Source organism: Cimex lectularius, unplaced genomic scaffold (genome assembly GCF_000648675.2).
Source record: "Cimex lectularius strain Harlan isolate CLEC.00 unplaced genomic scaffold, Clec_2.1 scaffold118, whole genome shotgun sequence".
Lineage (NCBI taxonomy): Eukaryota > Metazoa > Arthropoda > Insecta > Hemiptera > Cimicidae > Cimex > Cimex lectularius.
In genome coordinates, this window is record NW_019392720.1 from 666222 (window position 1) to 683990 (window position 17769).

At 35.0% G+C, this 17769-nt stretch overlaps 1 protein-coding gene across 2 annotated transcripts in view; it reads right to left on the reverse strand.

Moving 5' to 3' along the window:
- The window catches only part of LOC106667224, a 112078-nt gene extending 96137 nt beyond the window's left edge, over positions 1-15941 (reverse strand). For both annotated transcript variants that reach the window (XM_024226626.1, XM_014395048.2), the window contains exon 1: positions 15873-15941. The gene's annotated coding sequence lies outside the window, so the exon portion shown is untranslated. The remainder of the gene's footprint in view (positions 1-15872) is intronic.
- Between the last annotated feature and the right edge of the window lie 1828 nt (positions 15942-17769).

Genomic DNA, 17769 nt, shown 5'->3' on the forward strand with positions numbered 1-17769 from the left:
AATATGGATTTCTCATTTAAAATAACAACGTGTCATTACACAGGTAGATGAAAAAGTTATATTAAATCTGTTACCACCACGCGATCCTAGCCAAAATTAACTTGGGGTTTGTATGCGACCATTTTTGCTAATACTAATCGTTTCCGAATTAAATGGGCGGACTATAGAAGTTGACACACCCTGTATACATTGACGAAATTAAATAAATTTAAGATTTATAAATAAATGGTTTAAAAATTTATGCTCACCTGTTTGAAAAGCAACAGTTAGTGCCGATTGTTGTACTTTTTTGATATTCAAGGGGGCCTAAAACCCCAAAATAAAATTTGATTTTCTTCTTCTTCTAAGGCAAGGTAACGTTAATTTTGTTAGTTCAGATGTAGACAATATAATTGAACAAATCTCAGATATTTGTTATTCATAATAACAAAATAAGCTGGAAACGTACTTGTTAAACGAGAATCCCATATTTTTATTGTACAGTTCGATTCTAGAGCTTATTCTATGCCACTTGTACTGAAAGTTAAATTTTAATTTGTTTTTAATTTGTAAAAGAGACATAAAATAAGCTCTAGAATTGAACTGTAAAATAAAATATGGATTTCTTATTAAAAATAACAAAGTGTCATTACCCAGCTAGATGAGAAAGTTACCACCACGCGATTCCTAGCCAAAATTAACTTGGAGGTTGTATAACACCATTGTAACATTTTTTACAAAATTTAATCGTTTCCGAATTAAATGGGTGGATTATAGAAGTTGATACATCCTATACATATATATTTATATAATGCAGTAATTTTACTTCTGCTTACATTTACCATCTCCTAGGTTATTTTATCGTTTTAAAGAACCAATTATTTGGATACTAAATAGGGCTAATTTGAAATTAAAAAGGGTTAATTTGAAGTTACGTGTTAATTACAAATTAAAAATGAGTAATTTGACGTAAAAAAAGTTATACAAAGGATCCACTGTGGCAATTAATTTACGTAAATATATTACTTTTTCTATTGGGACACGTTCTTTCAATATATAAGTAGAAAATAGAAAGTATTAAGAAAACTAATAAATAAAATGAAAGAATACTCGTTTTCGCGTACCAGTTTCATTCGAATAAGGAATGTATAAATTCCTCGTTGAGAAAATCGATAATACCGCATCGTCACTATTTAAAGCATCGTAAAACGTGTTTAATTTTACACGGGGTTGCGTCCCCCCCGCCCACCAAGAGAGAAATTTATTTTCTCATAAAATTTCCCATAAAGTTTGATGTGATGACATTTTTTTTTAAAATAAACATGGCATTACAAGAAAGTTGTATGTCGTTCAAACAAAACCCATCTAACAGCGTGCGTCCAGTTGCCCGGTGACATCACGCTCCATTAACCCCTGGGGCCTCTCAACACAGGAAAATGCAAATAGCACGAACAGACGATGTTTTACGAGCAAACAATTCCACCATAAGGTGTATGTCAGCGATTCAAAACTATCATATCATCTATGACACAAACAGTCCTCGTAACCAGACTTAATATGCATGGCGATCCAATTACAAACCCGTTTGTCTTAAAAACAAAAATCCTTTAAAATAATTTTTGCTAAGCCTCTCAATACCCACTGACAGTGAATCTCTTTCAATATACCTCTTATTTTCTCTTATACACATCAACTGACTTATTAAAAAAAATTTATGATTAATCTATCCTTTCAACAATGATACAACAGGCAAATAATCAGTGTGACAAACATGATTGCATGACATGAACTCGATGGCTTTATGTGCGCAGCTAGTGGCGAGGCCAGCGACCCTGCAACCCCCTAAACGGATTGGTGCGAGGGTAAAGGTGGAAAGATCATGGATGAGAGGGTAAGAATGAAGAGATAATTTTGAATGGAAGTTGGAGTATCAGAATTTGTCTAGGTCAGTAACAAAGGACTTCAGAGGTCTGAATGGAGCGTGTGGTTATTAAAAAAACAAAGAGCCCCGATGTTCGTTAAAGTTTTATCATTTAGTCGTCCCAAACAGTTCCAGGCCAGAAGAGCTGTGTAGACTATTTTTTGTTGTGAATAACAATTTAACGTATGTTTAGCAGTTTGTTAGTTGTTCAATTCTACTTGTTGTTTCCATGTCCATAGTTAGATTACTTGTAGTTACAGCTATAGTTTGTCAACAACGGGTTTCCTTTTTATATGGCCCTACTGAATTTGAACTATTGACGCTATAAAAAAAAAAAAAAAGAAATACGTGTTTAATATGTTTTAGTTTACTTTCATATTTTTACCTTTTTTTTTAAATTACTCAGGGGCCAGTTCTGCTTCAAAGTTTCAAATGCGACTCTATACATCCTGACACATTATTTTAAAGATTTTTTACTCAGAAAACAATGGTTCAATTGGATTTTAAATTGGTCAAAAATTATGAAGTTATAGAAAAAAGTTTTTAAAAAACCAGCCATTTTGGTTTGATATTTATTAATCACATTTCATGTTCAAACTGCCTACCTTGCATAAATATGCATAGATTTTCTCTTTTTAACCACTTTTCACAAGTGTCCAGAGCGATAGAGTCACGGGAGATGGATTGACAAGCATTTTCTATCCTTCGCACAGTTCTTCAACTGAGGTTGCTGGGTTATGATTGGAGTAGACACTGTTTTTTAAATGACCCCGTAGGAAATAGTGAAGCGGAGTTAAATCGGGTGAACGAGGAGGCCAAACAGATCGGGCCATGAGGTCCTATCCACCTATCCCGGAAGTGACGATTGAAATAACATCTCATCTGCAAAGAATTGTGTGCAGGGCATCTATCAAGCTGGAGAATCATTCGTTTTTGCAGAGGAACATCGCCTAATAGTGTTAGTAAATCCTCCCTCAAAAAATTGAGGAACTGAGCACCATTTAAATTATTTTCGTAGTAATTAAGCCCAGTTAATTTATTACCGAGAAGTCCACATCAAACGTTGATACTGTAAACCACCTGATGATGACAAGAGTACGGCATTCTCGGGTTTTCCTCTGCCCACCTTCGAAAATTCCAACGGTTTAGTATGCCATTAGAGGTGAACTTGGATTCGTGAGGCCATAGGATGTTCGGAAGAATGTTTTCTTCAGCCTCCCAAATCGACATTTGTCCAAAGAACGTTAGACGCCTGTTATAATCAGAGTTCAGAAGTCCCTGGATAAGATGAGAGCGATACTGCTTAAAATTGTAAGTTCGGAGTACATCTCGATTTTATTTATTTATGTTTTTTAAACCTAAAACCCTTTCAACAATTCAGAGAGAGGAATTCGGATTTTAGGGGGCAATTAATATTTACTTTAGTGAAGAAGCAAATTATTAGAATTAACAACGAAACAAACGAAATGCATTTTTCAAACTTTTTGCCATAACTAGCAAACCAAATGACTAGTTTTTTTAACTTTTTTCCATAACTTTATAATTTTCAACCAATTTAAAATCCGATTGCACCACTGTTTTCAGCGCCAAAAAGTCTTTAACAAGATGTGTCAGGACTTACAGGTCGTATTTGAAATTTTGAAGTTGAACTGGGCCTGAGGTACCGTGTATAATTTTTCTACAAAAAAAGGCAAAAAATTGAAACTAGGCCAAAAAACATTAACCACTTTTTTTTATAGAATCATTGGTTCAAGAGAATTTCAACCGGACCATCTAAAAAGCACTCCCTGTATCCAGTCCCACATATCTGCCACTTAAAGTGGAATTTGGTTCAGATAAATGGGAGGGATTATTTTACGTTTGAGGGTTAAAGTATACATATTGGGTACGTTATAGGTTAAGGGGAATAGTTAACTTATATAGGGTTAGCGTTGGGGGGCGTGTTAAATTAGGGTGTTATGAATAAGGTTAGGTTGGGTTAGAACTCCATCCCTGGACCAGAGGCATGCAAAAAGGTTCATCAAAAAGCCATCACAGACACTAACAGCAGAACTACTAAACCTAGGACGTGTGACCTACCTGTGGTAATTACTGAAGCCAAATTGGTGAATTGGATTTTTTTGCAGGCGCGATGGGAGAAGCGTCTTACGCACATTCCCGAGGATAGGTAGCAGACTTATAAGGCGGTATGAAGACACAATGGCAGTTGGCTTGAGGATCATGCGGATTGAAGATAATTTTTATAGGTTAGGAAATGTTTAAGGCAACGTAGAGAGTTCTTAGAATGACAGAGTGTAAGGATGGTTGGGCGGTAGTGTTAGGATCGAGAGCTTGGTTGACCTAGTAAGGAGCTTGGAGAATTCTTCTGAAACATTTAATAAGAGGGATCAGCATGCTTTGACGTTTCGAGAACACGGTTGTTTAAGGCAACGTGGAGGGTTCTCAGGGTGAGAAACTGTATAGAGAGGCCGGAACAGTAGGATTAAGATAAGATGTCGAACCTTAAAAGCGGGATCAGTTCGTTATAGATGTTGAGGTTAGTGGCATAATAAAAAACTTGGGGAATTCTTCTGAGTTTTGTGATTGGAAGGATCGGATGCGCTGGATATTGGATGGTTTGGCGGAAACCTCACAGTTCCGTTCCAGTGACCAAGGTAGTCCAAGTACAATCTTGTATAAAGTTAGTTGAGGTTTTATTACTTTTATATTATTTATGCTGCTGAGGATACATGAGGAGTAACATGAACCCGATCGTCGTAGATTTGTTGTGGCCGAATGACCTTTATCCCGAGTGGTTTTCGGAGGTCGAGAGGTCGACGCACGAGCAGTGTACTGTTTGTTAGCTTGTCCTCACATTAATCTATTTGCTTGTACTACCCTCAGTTTTAACATTATTTCTCCCTCTTCAACCCCATGAAGGTAACGCTGGACGATTCGAAAGGCCATGCTGGAGTGGATTCTTTAAAGGAATCATCGATCTTGATCGGGAAGGGTAAGTTTTTCCTCTTTACTATCTCATTCGAGATGGTGTTTGTTTGGGGTTTGGGGGTGGCCCTTCTATTGCAAAATGGACTGATACTGATAGCCTATTCTCCTAAGTTTGAGAGCGACAAAAGCCTCTACAATTGCAATGCTCCAAAGTAAAGCTTATGCTAAAAATACCCTGTTTTTTTCTAGGTAGTTATACTTTTGAGAAAACCAAGAGGTACACTAGTGACACTCAGTAAATGTCCAATTTTGTGATATATTTTTTTCATTGAGTAAAGAAAACATTTGTAATATGGAAAACTTCTTATCGAGAAAATAAGTGCCAACTAGGTGAAAAGAAAAATTAATAATGGTCCAGTGAAGAATTTATTACGATTTTAACGAGCCACAATTGAGTATTTCCAAAAAAATGTGTTTTGCCATTTGTTATTCTTCGAGCGACTACTGTGTATTTGGAAGCGGGAATTTTTCAACGGAAATGTCATCTTGTACAAAATTTAATTTAGTTGGCGAAATAAAGGTCAGATTTGTATTTTAATGACACTAAAATGAGAAATTACGATTTAATGTAAAAAAAATAAGATTTTAGGCTAAAATCACAAAAATGTTAATATCTCAGGAAACAGTCGAGATAGAAACCTAGCTCTGGTGGCACTGAACTACGTTTTACTTAGTGAATACACCATTGTATTCGTCTGTGTGTGTACGTGCGTGTGCGTGCGTGCGTGCGTGCGTGTGTGTAATTTGTGGATCAGTTTACTAGTTTACTCTCATGTCCGAGATTCTAAATTAATTATTTTATATTTTAAAAAATCTCGAATTAATAGAAAAATCATTTTATTTTTATATTACAATTGATTTTAATTGTAATTAACTTTTATTTGGTATTTTATATAGCAACCAAGAAAAACCAAGAAAAATCCTTTATTTTTATTTGTAATTGTACATAATTTTAAAATTTAATTGTCATTAATTTTCATATGGTCTTCGCAGAGTCCAATTATTTTATTTAAAAAAGTAAAAAATAAATTAGGAATTGTTTATTTTTATATTTTATTTTATATAATTTTTAATTTGAGTAATAATTAATTGCTTCATACGGCTTTTAAAACTATTTAATTTGACATTTTTTAATTAATTGCCCGATTGCATAGTCTTTAAAAAATTAAAAGTAAAAGAATTTGGTTTTACATATAAATTTATACATTCTTATTTTTAGTGTAATTAATTTTCATGCCCAGTTATTTTATACTTAAAAATAATTGGTAAATATACAGGAGTATTACTTTACATATTTTTATATTTCATACCATCTCCGAATTTTTTAAATGTCTTAATGAGGGAGTTAATTTGAAGTTAAAAAAAGGGTTCATTTTTCCGGGAAAAGCTGTATATAATTAAAATATTATATTATAATAAATATAAATAAAATAAAATATATCAATCTCATCAAGATAAAGTGAAATTAGTAGAAAAATGGTAAAAAGTGAAACTCAATATGAATCCTTGCGGACATAATCTGTTACGCCTTTTCTATTCACGATCTAGACCAAAATAGATAAGTAGTTGCTGAATGAATTAATCATATCAGCATTCTACAAATTTCTTTGAAGTGTGTTTCCAAATGAAGACGTTTCATCCCATGTTTGTTTTAGTTTAGTAACTCTTGCTAACTCCAAATTGACATGGACTTAGTAACGCGTTTATTACTTTGTTTTTTCTTTTTTTCAAGGAATGTAGAATGTCAAATTGAATGATGGAGTGAGATTCAGTTATCAAGATGAACTTTATCATTTTACATGTATAGGAATGTATGGGAAAACAACAAAATCATCATTGTTTCGGTACTGCGAAGATTGGCATCGAGGATGATGATAAATTGGCCATGGAACGACCTAAACCTTTTGAAGGATACCAAATTGCTAAAATCTTTGATTCCAGGTAGAGGCATCGCAAAAACTAACCGAACTCGTTTGCAACTGACATGTTTGTATAATATACTAAACCTAGGACGCGTTAGGGCTAGAATAAAAATTCCGGAGACATAGAGGCTCAGATTAGCAAAAACAAACCTGTGCAGATATGCCCAGGAAAAAGAAAAAGAAACAGCAAAACATGCCATGTTTGAAGGAAACGCATAGCAACTAATAAAGATTTAGGATCTACTACAAAATCTTATGCTTCATGAAGATTTTACAAATGGCCAATATTGGTAGCTGTGCCCCAGGCAATGAGTCCTAGTAACCTAAACCTTTAACGTTTTCCAGGCATTTTTAAGTAGTTTTCCAATCAATAAAACTTCTAGTGTTTAACGTATGTAATAATAACACATGGACCATACTTTAAAATGTATTTACTCTACCTGATAATTTCGCAATTCCTTTTTTTCACGTTCCTTGTTGATTGAAGATATTTTACCTGTTGGTCCTATGGACGTCAGTAGATTCTACATTAAAAGTGGAACCAATAAGTTTCAATTAACTAGGGTCCGAATCTTAACAGTTTCGGAGTTGTTTCACTTTTTCTGGGTTTTTTTTTTAAGTTTTCACGACCTTGCTACAAATAAACAATAACTCCAAAACTAAAAGGGTTTTGGACAAATCCGTTGAGACCATTGAAAACTACGTTAAATTTCCAATCAGATGTGAACAATACAATAAAACAAAAATACTAAACTTGTAAACGTTCACTTTAACAAATAATTGTTTTTTCAATGTTGAAAAATTTCCTGTAGTGATTCTAAATTACTATTTCCAAACCTAGCGACCAGCAAACTCCAGAAAACGTACTCCATTTAATATCCTTTTTAGTGGTGCACTTGCTTTTTTAATTACTTTTGTGAAAGATGAAGGAAAGGAAAAAACCGTGGCTGACGGTAGGTAAGGTGGAAAATTAAAAAAAAAAATTGTCTGTGACACGAGTAGCCGAACGCCCTGTATAGACAATAAGCTAAAATAAAAACAATCTAATTTGTCCTTTTCTGTCTACTACCTAGAAATCGACCATTGTTTGGTTTTTTCCTTTCCTCCATCAATTTCTTCATCTTTGAAAAAGTAATTAAAAAATAAATTATACCACTAAAAAGGATATTATACTATATATATGGAGTACGCTTTCTGAAATTTGCTGGTTTGGAAATGGTAGTTTAGAATCACCATAGTAAGTTTTTCAACTTTGAAAATTGGAATCTTAAAAAATCAGAAAAAGTGAAATAACTCCGAAACTGCTGAGATTCGCACCATAGTTAGTTAGGACTTTTTCGTTCCATTTTAAATTTAGAATCTACTGGCAAAGTTTGTGAAGCGAATAGCCGAACACCCTGTATATCATTAAAGACTTTTAATTCGTATTTTCTTGCCGATAAGTTTAAATCCTTTGCACTGCACCTTTACTAATGAGCTACTCTTCCAGTTTAACTAAAAACTAAGATATTTTTGGTCTACTGTATTTAAATTAATTCTGGCCAATAAATAAGTCGCGCCATTGCTTTCACAACATTACAGATGACAAGGAAATACATTAAATGTTATTTAAAATAACCCGGCCCAAAAGAACCTGCTTGGCAGCCAAACTAGGAGACTTACTTCAATATTATATGCACCCTCTTTCGTAATTTCAGCGGGTATATCAAACTGATTAAATGATTTTTTTATTATTTGGGAAAGAACAGCGACGATAATTATGTCTAAATGAATCAATATTACACACAGCTAAACATCAGAATCTAATATTAATAATTTATTTTTTTACGAGGGTTCGCAACAGCAGAGGTTATATCAACCCTCTGGGTGCCGGTGTTTTTGAAACAAAGCCCATTTGAAAGTATGTCGGTTTCGAAAGCAGGGCCGCTGGATTCGAACCTGGTACCTTCACCTTACAGTGATGAGCGCCGTGTCAACGCCTAAACCGTTGCGGCCCCCTCTAATATTAATAAAACGTAATGTTTGTTGGTACAGTTAATTAATAAAATTTTCAATTTAAAAAGAAATTCAGAAATATTTTGCCGTTTTTGTTTCTTGGAGTTTTCACGGAGAACTGATGTATTGTTAGTTACAATTGTTTGGACTGTTGTAATTGTATTTGCTTGGCATGAAAAACAATTTAAACAATTTAGTAACTAACTAGAATACGTGTATCTTTATACATAATTCAAATAACGTTGCACGAATGAAAATAAACATAATTCTTCTCTTCATTTTTCAAATTCCTTTAGAGACGAAATGTTAGATATGTGCACAAACAACTATGGCTTTTTTCCGTCAAATTAACCCTTTTCAAGTTCAAATCGACCTTTTTTTAATTTCAAATTAACTCTTTTTCACTTCAAATGAACTTTTTTAATTTAAAATTAACCCTTTTTTAACTTCAAATTAACTTTTTTAAATTTAAAACTAACCAATTTTAACATCAAATGAACCTTTGAGTTTCAAATTAATCCGTGCTTTAACGCACTAAAAAAAGTAGATAGAATAAAATTATTAGCTCGGAAAGTGAAATTCCTTTAAATTTACGGGGTTTTTTTGTAATATAAAACAATTGAACTGTTAGAGGATGATATAAAAATTAATTAAAATTGTTATATATTTATTTAATATATATTTTGTAAAATACACATGAATTTTACTTTACATGCTTACGTTTAATGCCATCTATTTTTATATTTAACACGAGATAGCGTTTAATTTAATTTGAAATAAAAAAGGTTAATTTGAATTTATAAGATTAGTTAATTTCAAAAATGACAAAAGGGTTAATTTTAAGTTAAAAAAGGTTAATTTGAGGGAAAAGGATGTACCCAATACTATACACAACAAACTATTTCAGAAAGTTATAGGCAGTGTGTATACAAATTCCTAGGAAGATGGGAAATCTTCTCGTGATAAAGCTAAGAGTAAATCTTAATAAAAAAGCAAAGCAGAAGAACATTTTAACGGCTGAATTTGTAAATAGTGGGTCACATGGGACCAAATGCGGATCGCACTCACCCGCCTTGAGAAATAAAAGGATTCTGTGATACCTGAGGTCAATGTCGTCCAAAATACTTTCACAAGATTTTTTTTATGACCTAATTATTTTTTTTAACATACATACAAATTTTTGGAAAGCATTTATTTTTTGATGCTTAGTCAGTTTCCCCTCGATCCACAATGTCAAAACAGTCAGGTTCGAATAACATTTAAGAAAGTTTATGGTATCCTTCGGGAGAATGATTTTTTATCAGTCCGACTTTTACACTGACAATTTTATCATATTTTATTTATCGTACATTAATAAAACTAAATTATGTTGTACATAAATCTTGTGGCATAGTAAGCCACACTATTAACGAGTTTCTCAGACTGAAGGATAAAAAGAAAATGAAGGAACTATGGAATTCACTCATTGGACATAGACAATCCGAGAATCTCCTAAACAATTTTGGAAGAAAAGAAATTACAGAATATGTCAACGAAGAAACTGCGAATCCTAATAGGATTCCTAACAGGAGACTGCAAGTTAAATGGTCACTTAAAGAAGACTGCAATAATCCAAGATGGCACATGCAGATTCTGCAAAGAGGGAGAAGAGACACCAACACATCTGCTAACAAACTGCGGAGCTACATTTGCCCGCAGGAGGAAATGTTTTGGGATGTATAATGTGACCATAGAAGAGCTTCAACCACTAAAACCGGGCCTATTAATTAAGTTTCTTGATGAAATAGGACTCACCGATGTGCTTTAGGCAGAGAACGGAGGATACAATAGCTCTTAAAGGGCGCAGTATACTACACCCCGATTATTACATCTACATCTTGTACATAAATAAATAATAAATTGTTTTTTATTGTTTGTTAATTAACTATTGTGTCCATTCCGATTGATATACTTGTCTTTGAACCAACATACAATCATGTCATGCAAAAAAAGTAATAGTTTTCCCAGTTTTCTTGAAATAGATGGACAAAATTAAGGCACAACCCTTAAATTTTAATGTATTTAGGTTCATTCATTTTTGCATACCGAAAATAGATTTGGTTGTAAAAATAAAGACTTTAAAAAGAAAGCATTTATTACCTAATTCGAAAAAAATTATTGAGTACAGAACATAAAAAATAAGTAAAAATGTAAAAAAAAAAAAATTGCACCCTTTAAGACCGGGTATTCTACCTCGCACGAATCACGTCCGTTAAACGCGTTTACATTCGTTGGAAAATGAAAAGGTAAAGTACCTAGGCATAGTTTTGGGAGAAAGGCTAAGTCCTACAAACCATGCCATCAAGATCAGAGAAATGACGAGATGCGTCTTCTCGAAACTAAGCTCGATCGCGAAATCAAAATGGGGGCTGTGTCCAAGGGCGCTCTCCATCACTTACAAAAGCGTATACCTGCCCATTGCCACGTACGGAGGTGCAGCTTGGGGAACAAAATTGCAAAGCAGGAGCAGAAGCATCCTCGAGAGTCAAAGAATAGCGCTCCTGAGAACGACTAAAGCTTATAGGACAGCCCCTACTCACGCCCTCCAAGTCCTTGCTTCCGCTGCACCAATAGACATTGTCCTCCACAGTATTGCAATCCGGCAGCTAAGAGATGGAAAGGAGCCAACAATGGTAAATTTGGATGCATCAGATAGGGAAAGGCTACGAACTGCACCTAGAAAGCAGATCCGGGAGATCCTTACAGTTTGGATAGACAACTTGTGGCAGGAAAGATGGGACAGAAGCACCAAGGGAAGGTTAACCCACGAGTTTCTACCCAGTATTGAGGACCGAGCAAAAGCAAAGTGGTTTCAACCAGATTTCTGGATCACACAAATAATGACAGGTCACGGACATTTCAACGCTTACTTGCACCGATTCCGTAGAGCTAACAGTCCACTGTGTCCCGACTGCGGAGTTGATGACAGTGTCCAACACAGACTGTTCAACTGCCCCCTCCTTGATAGTGTGAGGGAACCACTAAAGCTCCTCTTCCGCCACACTTGGCCACCGACCCTCAACGAACTGGTTAAAGAAAAGAGGATGTTTGAGGTCCTCAAGCCCGTTAGCCGAGCTATAGTGGATAAGTACCTGATTAGTTTTTTCTTTCTTTCTCTTTCTTCCTATGATAAGTTACTTGTTAGATCTTAGCGTTTCCCTGAACTTTTAATTCCGGGCTGGTTACTCCTTGTACCCATAATTGTTATTTATTTATTAAAATATTGTATTTATTAGAAAGTGTATTCAAAAGGATTAACCAGCAAGGGGGAGACCTATTAGATTAGATAAATTAATAATAATAAAAAAAATTTCCCTTCTTCCTTGGGTCTTCCCTTTCAGGGCAAGGTCGAAGGAAGACGTTAAGCACAATAAGATCCCCTAAACTTGCATCCCATTTGAATTAGTTTAGTGGCCGTGGTCCGCAAGGTATGGGATCTCCCTTAGGTACGGCGGGGAGGTGGATGGGAAAAATAAATAAAAAAATTCTTTGGAAAATATTTCTGATAAAATCCTAAGGAATTCTTTCCCATTCATCAACAACAACCGTTTCCAACTCTTCTAGGGTGTTAGGACCGGGTTACACCGTCGAACTCATCGCTTAAATTGGTCCTAAGTGTGTTTGATTGGGTTCAAATTTGGAATTTGAGCTGGCCACACCAAGCACGCAATTCCAACCTCGTTCAGGTAGTCATCCACAATGTGCTTTATCGGGCCTGGCATTATGCTCCATTAGCAAGAATCACTCACCGATGTGGGGGTAATGGCACTGCATGCTCTTCGATTATGTCTTGTATGTGAAGTTAGAGACCCTCCTCGCACAACAACCAATTCGGTGCGGGCGTCCAAGGAAATGCCACCCCCAGAACATTGCCCCACCATGGCATGCCATCTGAGGAACCTTGGCAGCATAAGGCGTACAATTCCCTGAGCGTCTCCATATGAAATTACGCCCATCTGAAGATTTGAGGCCAACTCTCACCTAATCTGTAAAGAGAACTCGTCCCAAATCTTCCAATGTCCAATTCATAAGTTATACATATGGTACGAATTGAAGTCTGGCCATTTTCTGTGCTCTGGTAAGAAAAGGTACACGAGCCGGTTGCCCAGCCCTGAGGTTCTTTTCGTTGAGCCTTCTTCTTCAGTCCTGTAGGAAATCGAAACATTTCGGACTTGTCTTAGCAGAGTGCTTATCACATTTTCCGTAATGCAGGGGTTTCGTAGAGCCTTATGACGGACGAATCTACGGCTCTTTCGTCCGTAGACGTAGGTCGACCCTGTGTTCTGGGCTTCTAGTGTGAAGCCCTGTTTCACTGAACCGCCGAAGAGTGATTTATACTCAGCCTCCTGTCGACTTCTTGCTGGCTGCATCCTTCCTCTACTCAAATGCCTGAATGAAGCCATTGAAAAAGGTTTAATAATAAAACTAATATCTTTCAATTAATTAGTCTTTATGTAAGACTAATTATTATATTGGTTGAGATAAAAAAGTTATGTTGAGATGGGAAGTCAGTGTCCGAGAGGATCGAAGTCACGATAGCTCAAGTGTTTTAGCCGAAGGTTCGTGGGTTCGAATCCCGCTAGTGGCACTGTCTCAACCAATACCTTACATAAAGATAAATTAATTGAAAGATGTTACTTGGTCAATCGGAGCACGAAATCTAATGAATTTAATAAAAATAATAGCAAATGAAATCAACGAAGGAAAAAGATTAACTGTAGGCGATCTTTAGGCGTAGCAGAATAGAAGGACATAATGCTACTTTATGTGCAAAACGGATTAATCAGTGCAAAAGTAAAGAAAAGGAAGTAAACAAAGCATTATTACTGTTTATTTTTGACCACTATATCTCTAAATTACGTGTAACTAAGGTAGAAAGGTAATGAATTTAATTTTTAACTGAATAAATTGAGTGGTTGCGTTAAATTTGTCCATCCATGTATTAATTGTCTATGGAACAATTTTTTTGTTCTTTCAAAAGCCAAGGCCGACTTAGTGTTTACCCCTTAATTTGACATCTAGCATGTTTTATCGGCAAACAAAAAAAGAAAGTGGATAATGGGCGATGACACAAGTCGGACTTATTGTAATAAATTTTTTTTAATAAATTGCCAAGTAGAAACGTTTAAAAACAACCTACATCTCGTGCTTACGACGTTCAACCAGTTTGCCCTAAATTTAAAAAAAAAAATCAAAACTAAACTAACAATTTACAATTCGACTGCTGCTTATGGAGCAAAAAATATTAATTTGAATGAAAATTTGGCTTTTCTAATATTCATTCTTTTTCTTTTGATTTTAAAGAGATTTTTATATTATTTACAAAGTTCTAATTATACATTTTTTTTTTTAATTTTATTGCATGCACCACAGTTCGAACAAACAAATACGTGGCGTTGCGTACGTTTAATAAAATCGTAAACGTTTAACGTAATACAATTATTAAACACATTTCCATGTGGTTTTCATAAATTTATTTTTTACCAAATGAAACCTTAGACGTTTCAGGAATTTACGCCCATTATCAGACTGTAAATTAATTTTTTTTAAACAAACATCGTAATAATATAATTATTGACTAACAATAAAAATTTAACTACAATATAATTATTGTCCTTTTTGGCTAGTTATAGAAACGTTGTACATATAAATTATCCAAATTTAGCGTTTTCTATATCTCTCTCACTCTCTTTCTTTTTACCTATCTCTCTTTCTCTCTCTCCTGTATAAAAATAAAAATATTTATGCCAACACTGTGCATTGGTTTTCTCCCTGGTATCCCTGTAAATGTATCAAATTTAAAAAAAAAAATCACACAGCGTTTTGATCTGAACCTTAATTAGAAAATTTGTAGACGGTTCCCTTTAAAGTGTACCGTTTTTCATTTAACCTGCATTCTACTCTCGCATTACATGTTGCTGTTTTTTTTTTCATTCTTCCAAATTGAAGTAATAAAACGTTCACAGGTGACAAGAGCGATCATCCACGAGAACAAAGGGTGTGGCATATTTTTTGAAGGAGCTTCGAGCAAGTTTAGTGTACATTTCAGATCGATAGTCATTTGTGAAATAACTGGGGTAACCTCTCGGCACACCTCCCCTCTCTTATATTGTGGGCCGAAACAACAAGGGGTGAGCACCGGCGCTTCTCAACTTACACGGCGGAACTTCAATTTTCAAAGGGTTTCTTACTCATTAGAATAAATCGGAATCGAAAACGAAAAAAAAAAACCACGGAATACTGTGTTCCTATACACCTAGAAAGGCCTTTCTCTTTGTGATAAAACGGCCGGACAAAAAAAATAGAGAAATTTGGTCGGTACCAAACACGAAACATTTACAAATTAGATATTGAAATTTGGCGAGGTTTATGAGAAAAAAAAATATATTCTCGGACTTTTAAAAAAGGACACGAGAACCGCAATGAAAATGTAAACATTCCGTTATTCTCTATTCTTGTTCAATGAAATCGTCCTCACTGACATTACAACCCAGGCGTTATTTTTATTTTGATTAAACGCTTTACAATATACATATTAAATATAATCAAAAATATACAGCGATCGACATTGAACTGTTTAACGTACTATTCAAAAGAAGTTGAAACGTCCACAAGCGAGGATCAGTTAAGCTCGTGTAAAACTTCACGAAATATTAGTTAACTCAGCTAGATAAATAGGTCAGTGAACTTGTACTCGCCAAACTATCCTTGGAAATAACGGCTATTGAAATGAAATGTACTTACTAGTTGACTTTTTCTTGTCTGAGTCTCTACTAAATTCGATAGAAATAATTAAAAATGTCGTTCTTCGAGTGTATGTGAATACCGTTCATAGCAGTCGTGTACACGAGTGGCATGACTGTAAAATTATACTTTCGACGGGACCTGGGGCCGAGGGGGACGTTCGCCGGCGACAGCCGAGATAACGAGGAAACGGAGTCGACGATATTGTATAATCTATGTATAATGTAAAGTAAAATAATTTTAAAAAAAGTTTAGGAAGTAAATAATAGAACGACTGGTCTTACTAAGCGAAGCGGTGGGAGTGTCGTAGAGGGTTGCTGGCTCTAGACTGTTTGCCGCCCCCTTCGGGAGATACCACCACATGCCCCAACTGACTCTAGTTATTTCCCATTCCAGCAGGCTACACTACACGGCAACGTTTACATGCTAAAAACCAATAAAATCACAGCCTCTTCTCCAAAATAAGAGCCGCCTCCAACAACAATTAATCTCCGTGGGAAGACCACTTTCGAAATTTCACAACTGCTGTCACATGTATATCACAATTTAAATGCTTCGCAACTCTAATGTATTTATTATTTATCTCAAATAAATTGAATTAATACACCTTGCCGTAAGATATCCTTTGTTCATGGTCAGGGAGTAGGAACCACGTATTGTGTTGTCCGGAAAATAATGCAGGTTTATGGTTATACATACTAACAGGCAAAAAATTCCACCCAATTGATTTTTTCTCATTTTCTCGATAAAAGAAAATTCTGCCCTTAATTTGGATCATTGTTAACCAATAAATATTTGTTTAAGCTAAGTTTTAAATTGGGAATATCAATTAGAAGGAAACACACTTAATCCTTAATCCAAAACAAGGATAAAGGATTTTTCAATGTTTACTTTTTACGGAATTTAAAATGTTTATTCAATCACATTTGAATTTTGAAGCAATAAACTGTTTAATGTGTAGTGTTTAGTGACCGTTAATTAATGATTATTTGGAGATCGTGAGATGTGGTCTGGTGAGACGTAGGTTTTAGAAAAACCGTGCCAACGTTTCGATCTTTATTGAGATCATCTTCAGGGCACAAAGTGTTTGTTTTCTATGTAGATGTGTCCAAATAATCATTAATTAACGGTCATTAAACACCACACACATAATTTCAATATTTAAACTTAAAAGTGCCACTTAGAGCTGAGGATGTTGCGCGTAGTGTGGCACTTATTGATGATGGACGTTTCATCAGTTTTGCGGCTATTGCCATCGGAGTTGCCAAACCCTGCGAGCGCCGTTAGACGTTTTCGAGAAACTGGGTCCAACCATAAAAGGCCCGGTTCTGGACGCCCTAGGGTAACAGAACCACAGGATGACCGTTTTTGACTTTAAGAATTTTGCGAAACCGGCGCCTTACTATTGTTCAAGAGATTCATCTGCTCCAGGAAGTTCGAGGTGTCCAAATTTCCGAACGTACTGCTCGAAGAAGATTAAATCAGTATGGACGGATGGCTTTTCGCCCCGTAAAAGTACCAGAATTGACTAGAACAGAGTTGCAGAGCTCCCATTTGCTCGAGAACATAGCTATTGGTCTTTGGATTATTGGTCTGCTGTACTTTTTACAGATGAGTGTAGATTTGCCTTACGATTTCAGATGGGTGTGAAAGGTACGAAGCTTGTAATTTGTCCCAGAGCCAACCCTTTTAACGCAGAATACCATTTTTTGAAATAATGAATTTAACTAACAATTTATTACACGGTTATGCTCATAAAATTTAACTAACAATTTATTTCATGGTTTTGCTCATAAAATTTAACTAACAATGTATTTCATGGTTTTGCTCATAAAATTTAACTAACAATTTATTTCATGGTTTTGCTCATAAAATTACACCATTTCGTCGAGTAGCGTCAGAACAGGACACTCATATTTTTGTAGTTTATTTCAAACTATGTATATGTAATTTTGTCGTTGTATTAATTACAACATTCTTATTTTAATATAAACCAAATTAAACGAGATCAAAAATTCATGAGTTTTTATAAAAATTATTTAATTATGATGGTAAGCTGACATACCCGACGATCCGCGATCCCCACTGTCCAGATTTTCGTCGGGTCGCATCGAGTATAGTCGAAGACCAAAAACCGGTCACTCATATTTTTATTTCAAACTACATATATTATTGTCGTTA